This window comes from Calliphora vicina, chromosome 1 (genome assembly GCF_958450345.1).
Source record: "Calliphora vicina chromosome 1, idCalVici1.1, whole genome shotgun sequence".
Taxonomy (NCBI): domain Eukaryota; kingdom Metazoa; phylum Arthropoda; class Insecta; order Diptera; family Calliphoridae; genus Calliphora; species Calliphora vicina.
This window is the reverse complement of record NC_088780.1, coordinates 123,437,365-123,460,951: the sequence shown is the minus strand read 5'-3', so window position 1 is coordinate 123,460,951 and position 23,587 is coordinate 123,437,365. Positions and strand designations below refer to the sequence as shown.

Sequence of the window (23,587 nt, the reverse complement as noted above, 5' to 3'; positions counted from 1 at the left end):
TTTCACTCAACATTAAGAATATCAACTGCGTGACAGTTTGTTGCAAACATTAAGACAAAAACTTAATCAAACATGTAATTAAATGTCATTTGCAAGTAAAATCAAATATGTATGAACAAACAAACAAAAAAAAATATTGACACAAAACAAACATCTTTTCTACATTTCATTATGAAAACGGAATTGACACAATTTGTAAATTGTATAATTCAATAGAAATTTGTGTGAATTCCGGTAGGTTTGCTTGAGTTTGTATTTGACACAATCTAAATGAGAGTATTTATGTAGGTGACAGATGATGATATTATCTGGAAATCCCCAGCTGGATAAACAACAACAACATCAAATATCTATAAAAAAATTCCTTTAAGTAACAAATTTTATAAAAATAACATTTAAGCTTTTGTTGTACCTATGATTCTCTTTAAAACACACAGGTCAACAGCAAAAAAGCCTTCACTAACCACTGTAAAGATTTGATTCATCATGGTTACCTAAGTACAAAAATGGTAAAATTTTTGAATTCGATGGATAGATTTTTGTGCGAATTTTTGTAGATTTTTCTCCACATAATTTATGATAACTCAAAAAGGGTTAGTCCGATATTATTGAAGTAAACTTAGAAAAGTTCCAATTTACATAACCTTTAATCTGTTTATATATTGCGTTTTAATCGGCTCAGTAATTTCGGAGTTATAATAACAAATTGAAGCAAAAAATTTATTTTTTACGTGAAAATAGTAAATTTGTTTGTTTTAAAAAACTCATGAAAAATCGAAACGGCAGAAATGGCTTAGGTTTATTGCTTTATCGCAAACCCAAATATAATAGCGACTAAATGAGATATCGATCATAAAAATCGATTAATTATTTTCGAATTTATTCACAATTAAAGTACAAACACGCTTGTACGCACATAAAATTTTCTGAAAATATGCGAATTCACTTAATTGTGAATAAATTTGAAAAGAATCAATCGGTGTTTATGATCGATATCTCATTTTGTTCATATTACATGTGGCTTTTCAATAATGCAACAAATCTGAACAATTTCTGCCATTTTCGATTTTTCATGATTTTTATAAAACAAAAAAAAAATGCATTTTTCACGTAAAAAATATAATTTTTGCTTCAATTTGTTATTATAACTCCGAAACTACTGAGCCGATTGAAACTCAATATATATGTGAAAATTTTTATATAGCATGGGGAAAATGTTTTCACAATTCAATCAATCGAAATAAGAACACTAACTACTCAATTTTATGTTTATCAAACGAAAAAGTAAAATTTTATGAAAATGAGCAAATTCACTTAATTGTGAATAAATTTGAAAAGAATCAATCGATTTTTATGATCGATATCTCATTTTGTTCCTATTACATGCGGCTTTTTGATAATGCAATAAATCTGAACAATTTCTGCCGATTTCGATTTTTCATGATTTTTATAAAACAAAAAAAAAATTGCATTTTTCACGTAAAAAATATATTTTTTGCTTCAATTTGTTGTTATAACTCCGAAATTACGAGCTGATTAAAACGCAATATATAAACAGATTAAATGTTATGTAAATTTGAACTTTTCCAAGTTTATTTCAGTAATACCAGACTAACCCTTTTTGAGTTATCATAAATTATTTAGTTGAGTTATCTACAAAAATTCACAATTTTAGAAAAAAAAAAAATTAAAAAAAAATCTATCCATAGAATTTAAAATTTGGACCATATTTGTACTACTGGAACCACGATACATCAAAATTGTGTAGTGGTTTAAAAAGCCTCTAAAATTTTTTTCGATTTTGTTGCCCTGTGTAATGAATGATACAATACTTGCGTTGTTATTGTATTTCTTTTTTTCTATACGTAAAGAGTTTAATTTATATTTAATTTTCGATTTGATTTTAAAATTGTGATAAAATTAAAATAAATCTACCATAACAACAGCAGCACTAACAATATCGCAATGAGGAACAAACGACAAAAAAAAAAATCACAAAAAACCCAAAACAATTTTTTATTAGTCATATACCCCCATACATACATGTGAATACAGGCAGCCGTCATACAGATACTGAAACTAAAATTGTGATGGTATTAGAGTATCTCAAAATACTTGTATCTAGACAAATCAATTGAATATCATACCTAAAAAGCAGCTGCATAAATTGATTTTATTTTAATAAAAAAACCAAAATCCTACTTGTACATATTTAAATAAACATAAGTAATAGTAGTTATAAATAATAGTTATAAATACATTTTTGGTTGAAAATAATAAATAATATTTTTTTTATTAGTTTTTCAACAATTTGGGCAAACAATTTCCCTATTTTAATAATGGAATGCAGTTACTTTATGAAATAACTGAAAGCAAACAAAAATTCTTTAGAAATATTTTTAAGTGGTCAGAAAAAGTATTTAATGAGGTAAGAGAATGACAACAATCTCAAAATACATACAACATAATGGCAACAACAGCAACAATTTCATTTAACACCATATTAAGTGTATGCTGTCTGAAAAGCGGTGGGGAGAGACAATGAGAACAGAAGAGTTTGTAACAGCCATACCTAAATAAGAGCATTGAGCATTGTTTATTTATCAAAACTGTCATGCCCATCAATGTTGCCACTGGAAAATAATTGATCTTAACAAATTTTTGCCAAAAATCTACCATTTATCACCAACATAAAACATAAAAGTGGTGCCACAGCCATCAATTTAAATTGTCTAAAAATTGCTTTCTGAAGCATATTCACCGTGTGTCTAAATAAAAAATTTTGTTCACCTTTAAATTAAAAAAAAGATATTTAAAATTTCAGAATTTTTTTTTTTAAATTTTGTTTACCTAAACATATTTAAACTTTTTATTTTAAAGTATAATTTAGAGAAGGGTATATAAGATTTGGCGCAGCCGAATACCGAATAAATTTACCATTAACCAAGGTTGTCAACTCTTCAGCTCAGAAAATGGCTAAATTTAGAATTAACAAGTAAGAGAGCTATATTCGGCCGTGCAGAATCTTATATACCCTTCACCAAATTATACTTTAAAATACAAATTTTAAATATTTTTAGGTAAACAAAATTTATTTTTTTTTCCAAAGTTGTTTTTTAAATTTAAAAAATTTTTATTTTTAAATTTAATTTTTTTTTGAATTTTAAAAAGTAGGACACCTCGGGTATGTTCAATTTTTAAAATGATCCTATTTCTTCGTTTGTGTTCCGATTTAAAAAAAAATTACACATGCAGAATCTCCTCGTCGAGCACTACATAAAACCGCTATCAATTATCTCTTATAGCTTAGGAGATATTCGCATTTGAAAATTTAATTTTCAACATTTTTTACCCACCCTACACCAGTTTTTTGGTGACCGCGGTTCCAAATAATCTCTGATTTTATCCATTTTTCTTTTATAGGATTAACAATAGATCTATACATATATCAAATAAAGAAAGAAGTGTTTAAAAATCATGACTGAGTCCAAAGTTACATGCATTTGAATATAAAAAAATTAAAAAAGGCGATTTTTCGCAATTTTTTTGGGAAAAAAGTACTTTTATTCTTTTTAAGTTATCTAAAAAATTTCTAAGAGGATGTATAATGAATTTGTACTTTTTGAAAAGCTAACTTTACGCCAAATATTTTAAATGAAAAAACATTTATAATTTTTAATACCGACGGGATCAGGTCCATTCAAAAAATGCCTATTTTTTATGTAAAATTCAACTTTAGGGCAAAAATTCTCAAATCGCATACTCGATATCAAAATATAGTAACCTATTTTAGATGGCCCAATAAGTTCTTAATTATCTTGTAAAGGGTTCCAATAACCCCGGCCCTGGTATGGATATTATAGCCAAAAAACGAAAAATCCCATTTTTGGGATTTTTCAAGATTTTTTTAGGAATTACGGGATACTTGATAACAAATTTCAAAATTTGTTTTTATTTTAAATAGAAAAATCTACATAACTGTGAAATTTCATTAAAAAATATTCATAAATAATAATTTTATCAATTTGAAAAATTTGTATCTATGCAAAATTCAATAAAAAGCATTTTTTGTCATATTTTTCAAAAAAGTATTCCATGAATTTTTTAATTGTCAAAAGTTATATACATTTTTGAAAAGTAGACAAAATCTCTATCCATTGATATATAACATGTCTACCTTATGTTTTTTACGTGTCAAATAAATTAGGGAAAACTAAACAACTCGCTGAGAATTTACCTAGCACTTTTTTTAAATCGGAACACAAACGAAGAAATAGGATCATTTTAAAAATTGAACATACCCGAGGTGTCCTACTTTGGCAACCCCTGGTCCCGCTCCTTGAGGTCCAAATTCAAAACTTAAACTCGACTACACTTCCTCTTTGTGCGTGTTAAATTTCATTCAAATCGGCGTAAGGGTTTAGAAGTTACAGATTTATTTCCCTCTTTTTTTATTTTCATACCACTGTGCGTCGTTGCAAAGGCCTTTGAAATATCCATCATTAGATATCCATATTGTCTATATTAATGACTTAGTAATCCAGATATAGGTCAAAAATAGGTCAAAATTCGTGGTTGTCCTGGTTTTTTCCTCATATTTCAGCCTTTTGTGCACCGATTTTGCTGATTTTAAATAGGAAACTCGAAAGCATGTCTGATAGAATTATTGAAGATTTGGATCCCGAAGATATCTGTGCTCTTCAGAAAATTGATTTCAACAGACAGACAGACGGACATGGCTTAATCGACTCCGCTATCTATAAGAATCCAGAATATATATACTTCATAGGGTCGGAAAATTATATTGTGGAAATTACAAACGGAATGACAAACTTATATATACCCTTCTCATGAAGGTGAAGGTATTATAGCAGATCAAAAAATTGTAATATATATAATAATTTGTTCCTTTCTATAAATTAAACTAATTTAAATTGATAACTAAACAATTTTTGAATATGTCTGATGTGTTAGCTTTGGAAACAATTTTGCAGCCTGTTTACATAAAACCAATAATATTCTCATCAAATCATCTACATTCGCCTGTAGATGAATTGAAAAGAATTTTTTTAAAATGACTTTCATTGCCATTTGATGAAAAATATTGTTTCATTTTTAAAAATTTTCAAAAATGTTCAAGAAAAGTTTAAAATAAAAAACGCTAGGACATAATAAAATGGCTAAATCTTCCGGCTACATTAAATCTAGCCATTTTTGTATGGCTATATGAAAATAAAATCGCTAGATCTAGCAACCTTCAACCCTGGCGTTAACACTGGGCGGTAGATAATAGAGATGAGCGATCCCGTGATTTTTGAAGAACGTCCAACGCAGTTAAGCAAGTAGTTAGTATATCCCTCATATACAGTAATTGACTCCTATTTATATATTTTGGGTCATTTAACACGTATGTGCTCTTTGTAGTGCAGAGATAGGACAATTGGTTATTTTATACATCCCATGTGATAATTGTCACTTAAGTGTATCTAAGTAATCTAGAGTGTAGTCACTTTAAACATTTATTTTTTACTGCACTTTAGAAAGTACTTATTTTATATGATAGTTGTCGAAAGAACTGTTTATGAGATGTCTTTTTAACTAACTATTCAAGTTCAATTATCATCCGTACATGTTAAAATAACTAGTTATGTAGCTGAGCAAGTAACCAGTTAGGTAGCTAGTAAGGTAACTGATACTATGTATGAATCTATGCCAAACACCTCCAAAGTCGGTTAAAAATCAGATTTTTCCTACCATTATGGACTTATAAGACAGTATTAATTAAGTAAAAATTTGTCTTCAAGAATCTCTTGAACAATATAAAACTGTTCACTTTAACGAATGAGACGATAAGGTAGTGGCAGTCGTGCTACAACTACAAAACAATTTCAAAAACATCCGTCTGACCAAAATATATAATTTTTCGAAAGTTAATTTGAATTTTAATCTGTGAATTCTAAAAATAACGAATCTAGATAGATATTGCTAATGATTCGTTGTTGATATCACTCAAACCTTCAAGTATGAAGGCTTTGCTGCCACAAAATTCTCAAAAAGTTCGATGTTGGTACAATTTTCTAATGGTCTACTCAGATGGGTGTGTGTGATATTCCAAAACAACGTGCGTACTTGAAATTTTCTTGCAGTTGCCACTATTTAGTTACCTGAATCGTTAAAATAAACGATATCGTTCATGAACGACACAACTCTAGAACTTAAAAAGTTATCAAGGAGCTTTAATGAACCAATTCAGTAAGAAAAGAGTTTTGTTTTATAAACAGATTTGACAAAGTTTGATTTGGAAGAAGTGATTTCCAGTGTTTCAGCAAATAAAAAAATAATCACTAGAAGACCAATATTTTTTTATTTAAGATCTCCAATTTGGAAGTAAAACTATATCCCAAAATCTTTAAAGAAATCAAGCTGGATCAGAATAATCAAAGATAAATTTTAGAAATTATTCGACCTGATCAGTCGTTAATGATAATCATGAGGATTGATAAAATAGTGCCACGATCGGCTACTGATGTATTTGTATTTGGCATTGAAACCAAGAAATATTTTATTTGGAAATTGCTATAGAAAATCGAATTTAAAACATCTACAATTCGAAAATGTTCCAATTAAAACAAATCGAATTACCACGTAGACCTTCCATCCACTTAAGTTTGTTGTGATCATTGACGATATCAAAGTTGCCATTAGAGCAATACATGATGTAACCGCGAAACGTTTTTAAGTGCAAATAGGTAATAAACATATTTCCTTTAACTAGTTGGGAACTAATTGAGAACGAAACCGGAAACTGCCAATTGAAGTAACACAAAAATCGTTGGTATGTTTACTTTTTGAAATGTCTTCATATTTAAGATATTAGATTGTTGCTGAAGAAGACTGTGGGCATGATAACAAGGATTCTGAAATTGAATTAACTGTTGTGAGTTGTTTCATAAGCGTCGGCTTACTTTTGCTTTTGAATTTATCAAGTAAAAAGTAAATAATTCTCAATCATCGAACGTTTTGAAAAAATGGTCGAGGAAAACTTTGTTATCGAAAAGTTAGGACGAATTTAATATGCCATAACAAGATCATTTTGTAATTTAAAACTACACAGAGAAACCAGTTTCGTGATGACAACCAAATTTATTGCCAATGGCCTGATTTAGTTTTGACGAACGCATTTTCCAGTTTAGACTGCAAAATTTTAGATATCATTAAAATTTTGTTTATATTCGACTAAAGCTACGTTTCCGCATACACCGTAATCGGCACCAAAAACGAAATTCCATACATTTGCACCGAAAAAATGTTCTAAAACGAACTTTTTGTCGGTGCAAATGTATGGAATTTCGTTTTCGGTGCCGATTACGCTGTATGCGGAAACATAGCTTAAGCTGAGTCTTGTGTACCTTTCCTCTTAATAGAAAAAACTTTCAAAAACCATTTTTTGGTTTAATCCGAAACTTAAATCAAGTATTCCAACGAAATCTAGAAGATACCAACAGTAATATTTCAATACTTTTTAAGTTGTTAACAAAAATTTTCGATTATTCTTAACATAAAATTATCTGGCATTATCAAACTAAAAGTAAACTAAAAGCTGCAATAAAGAGAATTACAAATGAAGCCAGACAGAGAGAGATATCGAGAGAGAATAACATAGAGTAGAAATAACGTTAACCAAGTCACATAAACAACTTTCTAAAAAACTTTGTTTTTTTTCTCCATTCTTTCTTAACGTTTTTTTTTTTGTTATTGTCTTCCCAAGAGTTTCTGTACCTACTTACTTATGTATATATGGTTATGCGAAAAACCAAAAAAGAGAAGAAAAAAATGATGAAGAATGAAAGAATGTTTGGAGCCATACATGCAGACAGACACACACTTAGCCATATATAGTACAGACATATTTATACACATAGATACAAACACATGATTGTATAAATGAATGAATGTACAAAGTGGTAGCAGTAATTGTTGTTTTTGTTTGTTTCTGTTGTTGTTTATTGTTCACAAGTTTATTGGAAAATAAACACACTAACACACTCACATACACTCATAGATAGATATAAACGTGACAAAAGAATTTTCACGATTTTTCTATTCTTTATTTAGGATGATGCTCCAAAGATGATGTTCATGACAAAAACAATAACGACAGAAATTAAATGAAATGAAACCCGAATAAATGGAGGGACTGGATGCACCCAACCGTTGAAACAAATCTTTAGACATTTTATTGTGTAGCTTAAACTTCAGCAACAATTATGAAATATTTTTCCTTTTTTAACACCAGCGTATTAACAATTCTTAGGAAAAGTCTATGATGATGAAAATGAAAGACAAACAAACACTGAAAATTTATTATGAAAAGACTAAATCAGCAACAATCCAGTCAGAGAGTGGTAAAAAGAAAAAGTCATACTCATAATTTTTTTTAAATTATCGAGGACAACTAGAAAAGTTCTTTTTTTTTAAGATTATCAAAATATAATCCCTCAAAAGGGGTTCATTAAAATGCAGCCATATTTAAAAACATCATTATTTTAAAGTCGCTAAAATCACTTGTTACTTGAACTTGTGTAAGCTTTTTTATCAGTAAAAATGGAAAGTCGGTTCAGTTAGTACCATATGCAGCCAGTTTTGTGTTATGTAAATAGAATCCACATGATTTGTTCGTTTTACTTTCGAGTAAATAACCTTGTTTCAATATACAAAAACGTGCGAATTGCCGAACATTATTTTTCATATCAAGAAGAAATTGCTAAAAATATGGTATTTCGGAATTGGTCCAGGAACAATTGTGTGCTAGATGCCCCGAAAAAGAGCAAGAGTTTCTGGTCCTTTGTGAAGAGTAGAAAAAGCTCTTGTTCTATGCCTACAGCATTCTTCAGAACTCGGGAAGTCAAGAGAGTTCTATCCGGACTAAACGAAAAGAAATCCTCTTGTCAGGATTTTATTCCTGCACTAATTCTAAACAATTTTCCACAACGCTGGCTCGTTCAGCTAGGAACCGTTTCTACCTTTCATATCAATCTGGAATTGTTGGAAAGTTGCAAACGTTCATCTACTGGACATTCCGAAAGCATTTCACTGGCTGTGGCATGATTACTTCAAATCCAATTTATTCTTTCGCGGATGGCAGTAATATTTGTCACTCGTAGTCATTTTCCAATAGACCAACTCTTTTTGAGTCCAAAAATCGTGACTTAATAACAATCTCTCAAGATGGGGTGAATTGAACCGACTAGAGAGTTCATCACAATTCTATCTTCGTTGGAGTAACTGTTGGAGTTTCAGATAAAATTTGATCGTAATTAATACATGCAAACATAATTGCTATATCAACATCTAATGAAAGGATGTTAAAGGCATATTTATGATCGCAGAAATTTGTACCAAATGTTTTTGTAATTTACAAATTTACATCTTTGCAAAAATAAAAAAAAAAACAATTTCTTATCTAATGATCTGTTCTAAACGAATCCGAACATATTCTTCAGATGCAAGCAATTGCAAACAACTGAAAAAATACACCCTCGTATTATCTACAGCTAAAAGGCTTTGAATCTAACACAATGGGCTTAAAAGAGTTAAAAGAACGAACACAAACATCACAAAAACAAAGAGAAAGAGAAACAAAAAAATCATCTTAAGATTGTTTCCTCTAAGCAATAAAGATGAAGAGGGAAGCCAATAAAAAAACATGAAATGAATAGAAAACTTGTTGTTAGTTTTGCGGTTAAAAAAAAATAAAAATCTTCCTCATCATTATCAGCTTAAAACTACATAATTCTTTCAGTTGCACTTCCTTCTAGCTTTAGTTGAACTCACCTTAGGTGTATGATTTTTATACAATAGTTCAACTAAAAAACTTTATAAAACCACTTAATTTAAAATAATTTCTTGATTTTTTTTTATTAAAATCTTAATTATTTTTTATTTAAAACTTGGAAAACTTTAGTTTTATTATTTGTTTTTTACTTTTTTCTCTTTTGTGTTAATTTGTTTTAGAAATACAACTTTTTTCTTTGTATTAAACTCTTAAGAAATTTTTTGTAAACCTTTCTTTCACAAATCTAAAGTTTAACTAAAATGACGTCTACTTGGTAATATTTCAAAGCCGCATATCTCAACTGCTACACAAACTACTACAACTATACAACTGCTACAAAAACAACAACAACAATTGTTGTTGTACTAACACTTTAACATCATTTACAGAGATACCCTCACACACAACTACCGATATGTTATGTTTCAGTATTTCGAGCAGTTTGTCTGTCCAGTAAACAATTTATTTTGAATTGAAATTCAATTTTAAATGAAAGCTTAAGAAAGCTCGTAAACTTTCTTGCGAATGAAATGGTCTTAAATTATTTCTGATTTTGTCTTGCCATTCCTTTTTTAAGATATCGAAATATTGGTCGCTAAACAATATTTTGTTTGGCTGGGTCCATATTTCACCATAGCCCCAATATAAAGTCTACGAAAATCTTATAAATAACGCTATATATATCATAATATATATAGCAATCGCCGTACCAAATTTTTTTAAGATCGATCCATAATTGGTTTTAGCTCCCATATGAGGATCACTTCCGAAAAACACATCTTCTATCTATCTTCTATATATATAAAAATGAAATGGTCCATGTATGTAATGGCATCACGTGAGAACGGCTGGAGCAATTTGGCTGATTTTTTTTTATCCGATTCGAAATTTTCAGCAGATGGTTTGTAAAGAAAAAAATTACGGCTAAAACCGGCTTTTTTGAGTCTAGTCAACTGTAATAAAAAAGCCCCTATGCAGTAAAAAATTTAGATATTTTATTTGCAAATCAATAAGAACAGGCAGGGTTGGAGAAACTTGACGAACTAACATTAGTAATTGCTACCCTTCACCAAATTATACTTAAAAATATTATTTTTTAAACATTTTTATTTAAACAAAATCAAAATTTTTTTTTCCAAATTGTTTTTAATTTTTTTTTTAAAAAAGTTTTTTCAAATTTTTTTTTTTTAAATTTCTTTAATTAATTTTTTTGGAAAAAGAATTTATGACAAAAAAAAAATTTTTGATGAAAAAAAATTCGGGTTAAAAAATATTTTTTCCGATTTTGACCGATTGTATGTCCAACTTACTATGGTCTTATATACGTCGTTGCAAAGGTCAAAAATAGGTAAAAAAATCGAGGTTGTCCTAGTTTTTTCCTTATATCTCAGCCATTTGTGGACCGATTTTCTCGATTTTAAATAGTGACCGAGTCGGAAGAATTTCGGAGATATTGATGTATGAATCGTGTATGTAAGTTATTTGGGGGCTTCGGAAAGTTGATTTCAACACACAGACGGACATGGCTATATCGATTCCGCTATCTATAACGATCCAGAATATATATACTTTATGCGGTCGCAAATGAAAAATGTGGAAATTACAAACGGAATGACAAACTTATATATACCCTTGCCACTCATGGTGAAGGGTATAAAAATGATATGGTCCATGTATATAATGTCATCACGTGAGAACGGCTGGAGCGATTTGGAGCGATTTTTTTGGAAATGAGCAAATTCACTTAATTGTGAATAAATTCGAAAAGAATGAATCGATTTTTATGATCGATATCTCATTTAGTTGCTATTCTATTTGGGTTTGCGATAAAGCAATAAACCTGAACAATTTCTGCCGTTTTAAATTTTTTAGCCGATTAAAACGCAATATATATGTGAAAATTTGTACATAGCATGGGGAAAATATTTTCAAAATTCAATCATTCGAAAGAAGATTATTAACTACTCAATTTTATGTATATCAAACAAAAAACAAAAATTTTGTGAAAATGAGCGAATTCAATTGTGAATAAATTCGATAAGAATCACTCGATTTTTATGATCGATATCTCATTTTGTTGCGATTATATGTGGGTTTGTGATAAAGTAACAAACCTGAACCATTTCTGCCGTTTTCGATTTTTCATGAGTTTTTTAAAACAAAAAAATTTGCTATTTTCATGTAAAAAATATATTTTTTGCTTAAATTTGTTATTATAACTCCGGAACTACTGTGCCGATTAAAACGCAATATATAAACAGATTGAAGGGTATGTAAATTTGACCAGTTTATTTCAGTAATATCGTACTAACCCTTTTTGAGTTATCATAAATTATGTAGAGAAACATCTACAAAAATTCGAAATTTTAGAAAACAAAATTTTTTAAAAAAAACCTTTCCATAGAATTTAAAATTTGGACCATATTTGTACTACTGGAACCACAAAACATCAAAATTGTGTAGGGGTTTAAAAAGCCTCTAATATTTTTTTGACTTTGTTGCCCTGTGTTATGTACCGATCCTTACCAAATTTGATTGAATGATTAAGGTTCATATAACTTTTTTATGTCCAATTTCAACACGATGTTAATTATTATAAGACAATTATGAATGTTCAACAACTTGTTAGGGGACTAGGGACAAATGTTGCCCGATTTTCACCATACTTGTCAGTATAATATCAGAGTATTTAGAACTAATTTGTGCTAAATTGTATCAGGATTGACGCATAATAAACATATTTATTTATGAATGCTCATACTGTAAGGGGGCTAGGTGGAACGATATGTCTGTACCCTTTTCAATACCAAACAAACTTCAGAAACAGAGAGTATATTTGGAAAATTTCAAACAGCTAGCTGGATTGGGCACAATAATATCTGGTTGGAAACAATTCTTTTTTTATTCACAAAGAACGTTGGTATAACTCTTTCAATCAGGGTTTTATGTGTATAAATTTATAATCAAAACAATTGCATTTTTATTTTAATTAAGGTTAATTTATTATGAAAAATACGAACAAATAAATATACAGCTAAAGTTTTTTTTTTTTTTGAATGAGGTGGTTAGTTGACTAACCACCATGGCGATTAATTATAAATTTGTTTGAAAGCTAATACAATTGACTAAATTTTCTGATCAATACAAACGAAATAGCTGTGTAGGTGAGACATACTTCAATTCTATTATATCATTTGCAAAACCCCCACCTCATTTCTAATTACAGGGCTCTTACAATCGAGAATTTGTTCCCCATTTCGGTTTCACCACACAAGTTTGTGTAGATAAGTGACTAACAGAAGTATTATCCAAATTTGACAGAGGTATGCCATCATCCGAATCAAAATCACCATAAAATTTATGACTGGAACCGCGAAGGTATATCACCGAACATCATCAGATCGGTTGGTTCCTTCTCTCTTCTTTGTCGGATTCAAGACAGCAGACACATTCACCATCAGAAGGTATAACTTCCAACAAAATATCTTCTATATTCACTTTCAACACATATAAAACCTATTTCAGCCAAAGTGGTTAGTAATCTAACCACTCTATTACTTACGTTTATCACAAAAAATCACTGTAACTTTTATAATTATTAAATTTTTTTTATTTTTTTTTAAAATCTATTATTAAAAATTAATTTGTTCCAATTTTTATTTTAAATTAATGTATTTAATACTTAACTCCTTTCTAATTTGTTCACTGGGTTATTAATAAGACCATTAACAATAACAACGACATCATCATAGTTGTAGCAAAATGTTTCTTTCTATACGAATGAAAAAAATATTCAAATAAAAATAAATATATAAAATAAAAAAAACAACAACAAGAAACAAATACTTGCACATACAACAATAATAAAAACAAAAACAACAGAAAAATAATCTTAACTTGAAAACTCGTTTTACCATTAAATGAATCGAATTGAATAGAATACCCGTTCGCTCTCTCGACTATACCAAAGCCCCCCTACACAATGTGAATGTGTTTTGAGACGAGTGTATTGGTGTATCTATGTGAGAGAAACAACAACAACAAAAGAAACAAAACGTAACGTAGCTCAACAGTAAAAAAATAAAAACACTTAACATAAAGAAAGAAGAGGCAATAGCTGCAAGAAACAGCGGTGTTAGTGGCATCCCCACCACTGAAGTCGTATAATCCCAGGGCACAGTGGGCTCAATTACCAGCTTTTGAGGCAATAAATCACAGGTATCAGTTAGACATTTGCAATTAGTAGATTCGCTAGAAACTAATTAAGTTGCACTGTGCATATGTTTTTAAAAACAATGTCTAACAATGGATCTGTCAATTTTTGCCATACAACAATCTGACAACCGTGTGAACTGACAATTTTTCTTGGCAGATAAATTTATTAATCATAATGCATTAAACACATTCAAGACAGCAGGCTACCAACTTCAATCTGTCAAAAATAAAATGCACACGTTTATATGGAGACGATTATTTTAACGACAGCACAGCTACACGGCCACACGACTACTCATGCCGATGTAGCCGAATTAAACTAATTTCTATTTCTGTCAACTACAAAACAGAAATAGTGTTGCTAATATAATAAAAAAAATGTAAATCAAATTAGTGCTTAAAAAAATATATTTTTTTTTACTTAATTAAGAGAAGTTTCTGATAACCATATTGAAATAAATTAATAACAGGTACATAATTAATTATAACCATATATATATTTTTACTCAAAATAATTGTTTCAGTCTTAATTACTTTGGAATTTTGTACGGTTATTTTTTATTGAAGTGGCACCACTGAATTATAAATCAGCTGTTTACTTTGTAGCTGTCGTCTTTAAAATAATTCAGTAGCTGCCACACGACTACAACTGTAACCAGCAGAATTTGTGTTCGTGTAGTCGTGTAGCCTGTTGTCTTGAATGTGTTTAATGCATAATGAAACAACAACGGAATTTTAGTCGTCAAACAAAAACTTTGAAGGGGCCCGTAGACACATACTGCTCATGCTCATGCAATAAGCATGGGTTGGTAAATTTGAAATTTTTGATTATCATTTTTTGATTTTTTTTGATGATCAGACAATGCAGTATGCAATATCAAAATAGTTTTGATTTTGAAATGAATTCATACTGCTGACAGTTGTTCAAATGAACAATAACATGAATTTATTAATTTTTTCTGAAAAATTTTGTTTTAAATTTGACGTTTTAGTCATTGAAGAAAATGAAATAAAAGAAACATAAAATATTTTTTGAAAAAAAATAAAAAAAATTTAATGATGATTGATAAGTGTGTAGTAAAATATCAATCACGCACGTATAGGGTTCATCGGCAGTAGCTGTCTGCAGCATTGTAGAATTAGCAAGGTACAATTATTAGAATGTATGTTCTCAATTATACATTCCCTATAACGTCAAATAAAATAAAATATAAAAAGGAAATGCCAAAAAAAATAATTGAATTAAAATTTTTATTACAAAAATTTACTAACAATTGAAGAAAAACTATATTTTTGTTTAATAAGTGTTTATAATTTCAGTTAAAACGTAACAATTTTAAAAAATATCGCGGTAACAAATTAAAAAAAGTTAAGTGATTAAATACATAGTTTGACGTTTTAGGGGTGAAATTGTACCTGGTAACTGATTGTACCATGGTCTGCAGTATGTGTCTATGGACCCCATTAAGATTATAAAAATTTTGTAAAATGGAAAACTCTTGTGAATGTATGTAAATTAAAATGTTTTTAAAAATTTAAAAAAAGCTAGTTGTCTTTTTTGTGAAGTTTTTGTTGTCGTCCATATATTCTTTAGAATAGAACTTTGTTTATCCGAGCGTATCCGTGAAACAATTTATATGTGGGGAAAGGTAATAATGTGTACTATAGTTTTTTGGAAAAATGATTTGCCGCAATCTGCCGCTGTTCACTTAAAAATTTATTTTCAGATATCGTATAACTTAAATATTTGGATATTTATAACCTACACCTCCATAGTGGGGAGGCTATATTGGGTTAGTGCTGATTTTTATAACGTGCAAAAATACCAATCTGCTCAGGATCATTTTCTGAGTCGATTAAGCGATGTCCGTAAGTCCGTCCGTCGTTTTGTCAATGTAAATCTTGTAATCAAACTGCAGGTTGCAATTTTAAAGATAATTCGCACAAGCTTTTCCCTTGTCCCAGAGACAAAGCCTATTGAATTTGGTTAGAATTGATCCATTATTTCTCCTAGTCCCCATACGATTGCCCTATCTGAAAATAGTTAAGCTGCCAAAAATCTTAGTTACATAGATATCCAAACCAAATTCAGCACAAATAAGTTTTATATAAGCCGAAATCGCACCACCAAATTGTATGACTATCGATCCTTAATTAGAAATAGCTCCCATATAAGGCTTTCGAAAATCACTTTAACCAGCATATATCACTTAAAAATGTGGGTATTCATTTAAAATTCAATACAAATAAGTTATTCATTTCACCATATTTTATAACGATCGGTCCATAATTAGCCATAGCTCCCATATAAGGACCACTTCCAAAAATCATTTTAACGAGTATAGATTTCTTACATATGTATGTGTGTTGGTATTCAAATAAAATTCAATACAAATAAGTTTCGTATACATAGAAAACATGTTACCTAATTTTTGGGCGATAACATTTTAAAATAAAATTGTTTATATTCATCTTCTCAATTATCGCTTAATTTCAAGATCAGCCTATCGCCATGCACATATTTCCTGTCACTAGAGGTGGGTGTGGCAGTATGCGGCTTGACTTGAAATGATTACTTAAGTCTTTGGTGAGCATTTATGTGACCTAATTGAAAGTCAGATACTTATTATTTTCCAGAGATCCTCAACTGCCGTTGCACTTTAATCCAACTACTAAAAATGGGCCCACGCCCATTTGACTTAAATTTATTACTGACGATTTAAAAACTCATTATCATATGTACGAAATTGGAAAGGTCTAGCTGTTTCCTGTGATTTATTGCCTCAAAAACTGGTCATTGGCCCCATCGTGCAATCGTCTGAACTGACAATTTACCGTTTGATTACAATTTTTCATTGTCAGTACATTGCCAGATCTGGCAACATTGTAAGATCTGACAATCGCGTCTATTTATGAGTTGCCACTGATTCAAATATTTTTATTTTTGGTTATTTTTGCCTCAAAAACCAGTCATTGAGCCCACAGTGCAGAAGCAGCAACAACCAAAAAAGAGTACTCGTATTTTAACGTAAGACTGTTTTTTGTTTGTTTTGTTTTGTTTTGTTTTCATTTCAATTTTTCTTTATTTCCTAGTTGGTGGTGGTGGTTGTTAACGTATCCACTGCATGCTTTCATACTCGTATTAACTTGGCTTTATTTATTCTTTACAGTTTTGCTTTGTTTTGTTATTTTATACACGAAGCAGAACGACAACAACACCACAGTAGCCCAGAAAAGAATAGTTTAAATTTAGATTAGAATGCCGCAAAATTGTGTGGAGAAATAAAATACAAGACGAAATAATTCCAGCTAAAACTGTATGTTTTATTATAGTTTACGGAAGATTTATCAATCATATTTTGTAGCATAGAATAAAATATACATAGAATTAGCGATTTCAATACGTCCGTTTGCACGTTGAAATTGGTTGTCCGAAGATCCCTACAATCTACGAACCCACATGTGCTATCAATGTATCAGATACCGTCATCTGGTAAATCCGTCTATTAATCGATAAGATATATTTACATATGTAAAAGCTAGTACTACCTCGAATTTTTAACCGTAATAAGAACTAAAGACATTGAAATCTGTCAGAACAACATAATCTTTTCGACAAATTCAGTTTTATTGATAAAAATATGGGAGTAAATATTGAAATATGATGCCGGGCAGACGTCAGGAGACTTCCGTTCATTTCACTCAATTTTGAATCACATTTTGCAAAACCTTTTCGCTTATATTGCCAATTCATCTTTCACAGCATCAGCTGTTTGTCTTTTGTTCACTTAAACTCGGTTTTTAAATGGTACCAGAGCAAATCGTACAGTGCCGTTAAATCAAACAAGAACGAAGCGGCCAATCGACATTGGCAAATGACTGCAATAACTGAATTATTTGGCGGGCTGTCTTTCTGAACCAAAGATCACAGATGTCAACAGTTGACAATTGAGGCGACAATTAAAGTTATCATGGTTTAGTGGAGCTGAGTATTCACGGTGAGGGCATTTCTTTGCTCATTTTCGGAAAAAATACATATGTATGTACAATTAAAAATGTTTCATGTTTGTACTAAATAAATGTCAAAAGCTGACAGTACAATTCTTGACATTTTATCATTTGACAGCTACCAGCAAAACATGGATGTTGGAGAACGGATGTTGTTTTTCCGTTTGTAACACATCGAAATATTTATCGCAGACCCACAAAAGTATATATATATTCTGGGTCCTCATAAGATTCTAAGACCATCTAGCCATAGAGAAACATAGAGCGGAAACTAGAAAAAAACTCAAATAAACAAATTACTCAAAATAATCACACATACGAGTGTTGTTTTTGTTTTCACATAGTTTTTTCTACTAAAAAAATCTCATTAGGTTTTTGACAACTGAGTTAGGTATTTGACAGGAGAGTTTCCGCTCTATGTCTATTCTCTATGCATCTAGCTATGTCCATCCGTCTGTCTGTTGAAACCACGATAACTCCCAAAAGAAATGTTTGGTATTAAAAATGGTCAGTATCGTTCCATGATTTCACCTATCCCCCATAAAAAAGTCCTTTGGGAATACTGTTTGAGCAGTCATAAATATGTTGATTATGCGACAATTCTGATTAGTTCTAAACACTCCGAAATTATACTGTAAAGTATGGCGAAAATCGGGCAGCATTTGTCCCTAGTCCCCGAACAAGGTTTCTCTCAGAAAATGACATGAACAACAAATTGAGACTTTTTGATTGGAATAGAACAGCGATCCTATAATTCTGAAAGGGAATATTGAGTAGATCATTTTTGTAGGATAAACTTATAGTCCAGCTGGTCTGAATTTTTTTTACAGTGGGTCAAAGTTTTAATTTTTGATCGAAGGTATCAGAATTAAAGGGTCGCTAGTCTGTTTCAAAAATGCAGTTGGACAGTGTAATTAACATATTGATGAGTGTTTCAAAGTCTATTTTTGACGTTCTGAACCTGTTGTTCTTGACCTGTTCTATCGTTGAAATTATAAATCTAATTCCTGTAGGCGAAGATTATTACCTAATACTCTTTATTCAAGCCTATCCATTTCTGAAGTTAAACACATTTTAAAAAAATGTTTCATATACATACATATTTGTAAATTGAGTTTAAGTGATTTACTAAATTGGGGGCAGTCTAATATAAACATTTATGACGTATATATAGAGTTGATTTCATATAAAAACACATAAAGTTTCTGTGATTTTCTTCTCTCTGTGGCAAAGAAAACTCATGTGAAAAGAGAGTAAGTAATATAATATAACGTGTTTTTAAGAGAACTAAGTTTGGTGTTGCCAACTTTATGTAACACAAAAATGTCGTTACATATTGAAATACATATTTGTTGTTTGTTTTCATTGATTTGATGTTTTATTGGTGTTTACATAGAGAGTAAGTAGCTAAACATTTTGTGTTTACCCAAGCAAAACTTAATTTTTATAGCTCTTTGATTTGAACATTTATTTTTGTTGAATGAAAATTTGTCTTTATCTCTATTTCATTCTCTCTTTGTAGAGTAAATATTTGTTTACAAATCAATTGAAATTGAGGGAAAATGCTACAATTTGTTTGTAACAGTTTTGTTAAAGCACCACATAATTGATGTGTTTGAGATATATTTAGTTATTTTTATTAAAATATTTTATTTAAAAGCAGGAATTTATAGAATGGTTATTTTTTAAAAAATTGATTATACTTTTAGGAAAACAACTTCTGAAATTTATATAATATCACACAAATCCTCATACAAATTTAAACATAAGAATCGGCACAGCCGAATATAGCTCTCTTACTTGTTTTTTTATCAGATGATTTATAGGTTCTCGGATATATGGGTAATTCCAAAATGTTTCCAACCAAAATTAGAGTTTTAAATTTTTCTCTTGTTTGATTTTGTTAAAATTCATAACTCGTATTCTACTGTTAAATTATCGTATATGTTTCATATTTTATAGCCCTCTGATGTTGCATATCTCGTAAATTTTGTTTAAAAATTAGCAATATTCAGGATTGAATAAATGTTTTTAAGACCAACATAGATTTTATTGAAAAATGCAGCGTTGAATTTCCTCCTTCAATACAGGAGTGGTTGTGAGCTTCTTGGCATAGACCTCTGACTTCTAGGGGGCCAAATCTATTTTCCGAAACTAGAATTAATGCAAATAATGCATTAATTGAATCGCTTCATGGACTATGTGGCACGAGTCAATCTCATCAATATTAATCATTCAATTTAGACAGAAATAACAATTTTATGATGTCGCAATATCGAGCACCAGTAACAATCACTGTCTACCGTAATTTTCGATGAATGATGATGCACCCAAACTAAAATCCGTAACAGACACTGACACTTTGTGGATGTAATCTTCTTCGGTAATCACAAGTCGATTCTGAACCCCAAATGCATACATTTTAAACGTTACATAAATCCCATCAAAGTGAAAATATTTTTTTATATTGTTGAACGATTTATTCCTCTCTCTATTTTCACTAACAATTAGTTAGGCTTTTAAAAGATCGCTTTAACTAGAACATAAGCACAAGTCCTACGGACACTTTTTTGAATAAAATAAAATTTTTATTATAATTTGAAGTAAAAAATTGGGGCATGGTACGAAAAAAGTTTGGGAAACACTAACTTAGGGCCAATGCAAATGCGCCATCCTGTATTTGCTGTCATAAAGTTGACTAATGTCACACATGTACAAAGCAAATACAAATAATATTTGTAGTAATAAAACTAATAATAAAATCAAACATTTATAGTTAAATTGTGGGCGATAAGTGCAAAAAATAACACAGTAAAAAAGAAGAGAGAGAATGAGTGGAGAGATGGTAAACTCTACTTTACAGAATGTTAATGACATGATATACTTGCCAGACATTGAGATTTGTCCCCTAATTTGGGGATTTAGAATGTCTGTTGGAAAGAGATAGTTTTGGGAATGGAATTGGATGCCGAACGTTCTGGATGCCCAGTTGAGGTCTATACACCTGAAACAATTTAAAAAATTCATGATATGGTGTGGCCTATCGGAGATTGCATAGCATAGGCATCTCACATGGCTCCGTGGTTTCAAGTTTGAATGATCACCTGGTGAATGAGAAAGCTTTCCAATTGAACATCGTGTGACAACTTAGCAGGAGTGTTTGGCGTTGTTGATCCGCAATGTGGACGAGTTTTTGCTCCGTTTCGTAACCGTGGAGGAAACGCAGATCCACCACAACACACCAGAAACAGCATTGGGTTTCTCGGTGTGAATCTGGGCCAACGAAGGTGGCCGGTTTTTGATACACACCAGAGGAGAAAGCCTTTGCGACCGACCGAAGGCCGGCAAACAAAAAGTTTATAGTTTGTGAAGCCGGTTTTTAATACACTTCAAAGGAGAACAACCATAGTTTGTGAAGCCGGTTTTTAATACACTTCAAAGGAGAACAACCAAAAGTAGAACCGAACAAAAATGAAATAACTCCCAATACAGTGAAATAACTCTAATTCGCAAAATAAAATAAAATAAAATAAAATACAAAAAAAATGTCATTGGGTGTTGTTTCATTGGAAGTTCATTATGAAATAACTCCGGAATGGTCGATTAGAGGGCATGGTTGTTGTTGTTGTAGCAGCAGTGATTGCTGAGTTGACAGCCCTTGGCCGAGTGAACTCCGGTGCGTAGAACCGGCTGGTCATCACACGTGGTGGTGATGTAAACTGCCCATCGAGATTGTGCGATTTGACCCCGTTAGAGATTTTCTTGAGAAGCAGCTGCACAACAGTGCCTCTCATCATTACTCATGCCATCGGTCAAACTCAGCCTGATTTAAGCGCCAGAGTCATGGAAAATTTAACATTTCGGATGAGCGATACTCAGCAAAGCCCAGGCGGACATTTGCACGATGTTATATTCCATACATTATGGCATCAATAGGCCTTTTAAACCAATAAAAATGTCGATGTTTTATTTAAATTTAAAGATAGGAAGCGCTTAAGGAAAGACCCTTCAACAAAATAAAGCGAATTTGAGCAACTTTCAAATTTGTATGACCATAAATTTGTACTAATTTTTAACAAATTTGATTTTTTTGTTCATTCCTCCCAACTTACATATCTGTGGAGTTTGGACTAAACATCTTAAGTCGAGATAAGAAATTACCTTTTTTTATAATAAAACTAACTTTTCAAAACGCTCCGTTTACACTAATCTGATTCTTCTTACGATTATTAGTTTCTGAGATATCATTAAAAAACAAATCAACTTATTTGGAGTTGTTGTTTTTGACAAAACAACTTAATTCGCAAAAACTGTTGAATTTATCGATATTAATTTTATAATTTATCCTTTGTATAATTCTTTGAGACAAATAGTAAAGTTCTTCAAGGACAAATAATAAAATATTGATCGATAAATTCAACAGTTTTTGCGCTCTCCTGAAAATTTTTAAAATTCGACTTAAGTTGTTTTGTCAAAATTCACAGATATCATGAGAATGTATTGCATGTATTTTGTTTTTGTATCACCAGTATGTGTGAAATGAGAGTAATTTTTTCCTCTCTCTTCCGTTCTATGCGTTTAATTTTTAATAAAAAAATGTATTGTTGGGGATTTTTGGAGATAGATTTAATTTTGCTTGGGGACAGCAAAGAAAACTGCCTGGCTAGCTTGATAACATATGTGTCAGTGTATAAAACTTAATATGTTGAAACCACAGAGAAATACACATAGAGAGGAAAGTGGAAAGAAAACTGAGACAAAAAAATTACTCAAAATAATCACACATACGAGTGTTGTTTCTGTTTTCACATAATTTTAGTTACATTCTCACTACTTATGTTTTTTGATAACTGAGTTAGGTCTTTGAAAGTAGAGCTTCCGATCTATGTGTATTTATCTATGGTTAAAACTATGTAGTATATACGAAATTAATTTATACAAAGAAATATTACAATACAATGACTGGATATTTGCGTTCAGTAGAAAAGTGTTAGTTAAAGATTTGACAGCAACAGTAAAGGCAATGTACATAAGGGTTGTTGGCATAAAATGACATTAAATATGTATGTATCTCCTTAACGACTGTACTTTGTATCAGTATTTTTTAATATGAAGTGAAAGTTTCAAAATTCAATGAGTCCGATCATCAATATCCAAAAGAGAAATATTCTGTCCTATAATAGAATATAGGTCTAATATTAGGGATATTTTCCACAACTTGATATTATATTTGATTGATTTAATGCTTAAATATTTGCATAAAATTAAAATGTAGGTCATTCCGAATTCGTTGCAGCCGATTAATGCTAAAACATTTTTTTTAACGCTTTATTTAAATCTTATAACTAAAATTAACACTATTTGCTCTTCAACAAGAGAGCCTTCATGCTAAAACATAATAGGTGTGTTCGCGTACTTTCCAGTAAAAAATATCCAGTAACTTTATTTTAGAGAGTAAAACTAAATTACTCTCAATCTGAAAAGTAACAAAAAAAAGTACGCGAACAACAATTTGTAAAAATAAGTTGT

General features: G+C 30.4%; 1 protein-coding gene across 2 annotated transcripts in view; it reads right to left on the bottom strand.

Annotated features, from left to right (window-relative positions):
* PKD (serine/threonine-protein kinase D3) overlaps positions 1-23,587 on the bottom strand; it is an 80,985-nt gene that overhangs the window by 26,480 nt on the left and 30,918 nt on the right. Inside the window, exon 1 of one of the 2 annotated variants that reach the window (XM_065515710.1) lies at positions 9,835-9,962. The exons of the other annotated variant lie outside the window; for it this stretch is intronic. The gene's annotated coding sequence lies outside the window, so the exon portion shown is untranslated. Of the gene's footprint in view, positions 1-9,834; positions 9,963-23,587 lie in introns of those variants that run through there. 2 annotated transcript variants of the gene reach the window in all.